The sequence below is a fragment of the Euphorbia lathyris genome, chromosome 1, assembly GCF_963576675.1.
Source record: "Euphorbia lathyris chromosome 1, ddEupLath1.1, whole genome shotgun sequence".
Taxonomy (NCBI): domain Eukaryota; kingdom Viridiplantae; phylum Streptophyta; class Magnoliopsida; order Malpighiales; family Euphorbiaceae; genus Euphorbia; species Euphorbia lathyris.
This window is the reverse complement of record NC_088910.1, coordinates 80,127,285-80,132,178: the sequence shown is the minus strand read 5'-3', so window position 1 is coordinate 80,132,178 and position 4,894 is coordinate 80,127,285. Positions and strand designations below refer to the sequence as shown.

Here is a 4,894-nt window from a genome sequence, read left to right as displayed (position 1 = left end):
ATCCCACTTAAAATAGATATAGGGATCAATAGCAAAAATTTAATAAGAAACACTAATTATTTCCGGTGACTAAGACTCAACAATGGAATATTTCATCCAAAATGTCATGTACTATCAAATTTGTATAAAGTAGATAATTAGTGAAATTAATATATGTGGATAGAGCTTAATTGGTAAAGCACGGAGGATAAGAATTTTGGTCCAAAAAACAGAGTAATTTAATCCCTTAAAGAGTTGTTGTAAGGGAAAAATGCAGTGTCCAATCCATAGTCCACACGTACATAATGCATGCACATTTCCCTCTCTGTCTTTAATCTCGCTATTGACCCGTCGTTCCACTCACAATAAAAATTAGAAGTTTATTATTATTATTATTTTATTTACTAATGGTTAGAAACCGAAATAAAAGGTTAACCGACCGAAATAATTGGTTAACCGATTAGTGGTTAACCGAATTTAGTGGACTAGTGTATAGTTAGTATTTTCAAAAAACCAATAAAATGGTTAACCGATCGAATTAACCTTAATGGATTGGTTAAACGACCATGTGCACCCCTAATTAGCACTAACATAAGTGGTTGGTGCCATATTGAAGGAAGTTAGAGCCTTGGCTGTCAAGAACCATTCTTGGTGTTCCAGCTCCTGGAATATCACCTTAATATTTCCCATGATCATATAAGTCTCTTAGGCAATAAATTGGTTCTATAGTTCGAGGACCATTTTGTTAAGCATCAAGCTAGTCACGTCTGTGGAATTCTTTCTATGTAGCTTCATTACACCAATGAAAATAAAATTTTCATGGGGCTCTGATGCACCCTAAGATGACGGTCAAAGACTCACTAAGGGATACGTGTACCCCGTTGTTATCAAGTAATAAATCTGGAAAGTCCATGTATCGAATCCAAAGGATTTATACTGCAACTACCAAACTACTCGATTTCTAATGTTATTTAGGCGGTGGAAAATTGAATTGGGTTTTGTTTCTAAATTATTTTACTCCTAAGGTGATCCTAAGCTAAGCAATCAATCTAATAATAAAGCAGAATGATACGATAATACAAAACTCAGTCTAATCAACCAATTAGATTAAAGACCTAATCTCATTTTTGCATATAATTAAGGCAATTAAACCTTCTTATCCTTCTAGGGTCCTTAGTACGTGATTCCTTTGTTATAGGTCATAACTAGCTCTAAGGTTCAGAAATTTGGGTCCTTACAATGTAATGTTGTCAATATCACAGGCTTCGGTATAGACAGCCGAATAGACTCGCAATATGAACCTAGTTTGTATTCAGACTTTTGAATGGTTTGACCCTTAATTAAGCAAAGCATAAATAGATAAATAAAGAACACAATTGGAATTAAGAATGAATTTTATATTAAAGATGAAGAACTAATGAATACAACCACCTCAAAATTCATAGAAAATATCTAAAGTAAATAGATACTAAAGAGGATAAAAATCCCTTTTTGAAACCTATTGACTAAAGCAGTCGTATTTCTGAGACTGGATGATGGAGCTTAAGAATCCTTGAAGCTAGAGACGGAAGGAACCTTGGTGCTTCAATCGCAGATGAAGGAATTGTGGATGAATTCTCAAGATGGGAAGAATGATTACAATAGCAAAAGATGCTCAATAATGAAAACTAAAATTACAGATAACTCTAAAAGTGGGTAAAATTCATCAATGGTGTGCAACATTTGCTCATTTCACACTTTGGTATACAACCTTCAATTTGTCTCACTAATATGTACGAATTTATAGGTGACCTCTCACTTCGGTGTACATCAGGTAAAAATGACCGATCAATGTAAAATCAATATGCCACATCAACAATTGGACCGCTCAAAAAGTAAAATTTTGACCACCTAATCTAAAATTACTTATTTGTATTTTGAATGGAATTTGCATAATTATGTTATAGATTATGCAAATATTTATATATGAATTTTGTGCTTATTGCGTGTAATGAAAATCCAAAACAAATTAAAAAAAAGTATTTAACCCAAAAACTTCGAACTTGAAAAGGCCATGGCCAATCCATCAAATCCTTCTCTTGCTAAACCTTAGAACTCCTCCTCACACCACCACCTCCGCCGCCATCACCGTCAACATAAGCATAATATTTCACGAAAAAAAAGCAAGCGTAAGCACAACCCATTCCAAATAAAAAATCAAAACACACAATCCACCACCAAGTTTCAAAATCACTTCTCCTTCTTCTTCACTAACATAAGATTTCAATTTCCCCAAAAAAATCCCCTGTTCTTATGAAAATCAACACCGAAATCAATCCTTGAAATATCATGTGAGAACAGTAGCTACCATGTGTGCAATGTACCATCGATTTGTCCCTGATGAGGCAGTAGCACAGCTTGAGATGACACCGACGATTGTTATGATGTGGAAGAGAATTAAGAAGAATCCGCAGACTGATGAAACTAATCAGAGAGATAGGGTAGGAAAATGCTGTTAGAACCTGCGCCGAGAAGAGTGTAGTTGCAGAAGACGAAGAATTTGTGAGGCCGGTGATGAGATTGTGAGATTTAGGGATTTCCGAGAATGATTGAACCCATTTTTGTGGAATGGAGTTGAAATTGAGAGATATAAGGATGGAAGTGCACATGACTGTAACAACATAGTACATAGAGAGATCCAATCTGTAAACAAGGTAAAGAGAGGAGTTAGAGAGGGAAAAGGAAAGGAAAAAGAGAAAGAGTAGGGTATACAAGTAATTTTAGATTAGGTGGTTAAATTTTGATTTTTTGATCAGTCAAACTGCTAACGTGGCATGTTAACTTCACATTGGCCGGTCATTTTTACCTATTGTACACCAAAGTGGAAGGTCATCTATAAGTTCGTATATATTAGTAAGACAAATTGAAGGTTGTATACCAAAGTGTTAAATGGGGCAAAGGTTGTACACCATTGATGAAATTTACCCCTTTAAAACTATGAACTGATGATGGATGATTCACATGGTGTCATGAGAACGAACACCCAAGGTCTTTAAATATGCAAAGAAAAACCGTAAAATACCTAAGTTTTCATTATAGGATTCAAATAGGATTTAATAGACTCAATCCCACTTAAGAAAGGGTTTGAATCAGTCACTTATGACTGATTCGCAGGTCCAGCTCGCCGAGTTGGATCTGTTGGCTAGCGAAAGCCTGCCCTAGTGTCCAGCTCACCGAGCCAGAGGCTAGCTCATCGAGCTGGACCCCAGAATGGCTTTGCTATCCAAATCAAGGGCAAGCTCGCCGAGCTGGCTCCCAAGGGTGTCCAAACGCAAATTTCTTCTCCTTTATCTGTTGGACGGTCTCGACCCTTCCGTTTTTGGCCTGCAACATCACATTAAAACTCAAAAAACATTAGTTCTAAGGCTAAGGTGGTTCATCAAACTTAACCCTTAATTACCGAATCAATCCATAGTGACATTTGGTGAATGCTAACTTGGTATTATTTTATTAAAAATGATGTAAATAACACATAAAAGTGATAAAAGTGCTACAAGAGAATGAGAAACTAAATAATTGATAAAAGTGGAACAAAGCACGAGAAATTGAAATTGATATTAATTTATTGGAATTAGAATAAAAATTACCCCAAAAAACAATACTAAAAGATAGGGATTTTAACCTCTATCAAACCTCCTCGCATTTAAAACTTTACTTGTCTCCAACTAAACTAAGAGCCAAACCCATAAGTGACTAGCTGAACTAGAAAAACCTCTCGGTTTTGACTAAGTGCTCGACACAAAACAAATAGCTATAATTGCATATATTCAAAGAGATAAATCGAGACACAATGTCCAAAAGCTTGAGTTCAATTAACATAGGTCATACTTTTAAGAAAATGATACATGTTAATTAAACGAACTTAAGGGATAGCCAAACTAAGCATCTCACCAATGGTTGTTCACTCAATCACATATAAATTTAGGTGGCTCAAGTGTTTAACTCTCAGCATTTGTTCTTGCTTAAAGTTATGGTGATGTTGCACGCTCATTTGAGTACCTCTACTTTGCTACTTGACTCTAACAATATCAAAAACAGTCTCAGAGTTGGGTTGTAATGAGGTTAAGGTTAGGGGTAGGATAAGAGGTTAAAGACCGGGCTAAGAATTTAGCACTTAAAAATAAAGATGTCATAAATTTAGCAAGTAATAATTAAAGGGAACAAGTGTTTTATTGGAGTTGTAGAACATAATTTCTTTTCATAAAATTTCCACTCTTTTTTTTCTTTTCTTCTTTCTTTCTCTTTTTTTTTCTATGACCAAAGTTGATCATAAGGCATTGGGATGTCCCAAGGATTTTTTCTGAAGTATAGACCGAATAATTGGTCTTTTTATTTGGAAAATTTATGATCGTTTACTTCCTAGCATTTTGACTTTCTTTTCAAGAAAGATGCCATAAACAAAAAAAAAGTGCTAAAACAAACTTAATTAAAGTTTGCGAACAATTGGGTGAGAAAGAAAATTGAAAAGCGAAAAATTTAGGCTCAACTGGGCTTCCTAGAGGGGATTAAAAAAAAGAAAAATAAGATGAATAAAAGGGTTAATTCTAAGGAGATTTTTCATTGTTTATTGTTTCATTGTTTAAGGCGTGTAGACTCAACTCAGTATTTAGTGCAAAATCTATAACTTCTCACAAGTCAGAGCATACACACAAAAATGTCAAGAAAAATAGCTTTTTGATGTTCTCTCTTAGGCTCAAATACATCTCACAATTGGTTAGGTTCAATTTCGTGTTAGTGGTTTTCCCAGCTCAAGTTTAAAAACCACATGCCTTAAATTTTTAACTTATCATGTCTGTTTCCCCTACAATTACGCGGGAACTAATTGGAAGGGATCAATGTAGACGAAGTGCCAAACAGAGAAAGAGCTGGAGAACAC

General features: G+C 34.9%; 1 pseudogene; it reads right to left on the bottom strand.

Annotated features, from left to right (window-relative positions):
- Positions 1-555: 555 nt before the first annotated feature.
- On the bottom strand, positions 556-2,541 carry LOC136218483 (uncharacterized; annotated as a pseudogene).
- Between the last annotated feature and the right edge of the window lie 2,353 nt (positions 2,542-4,894).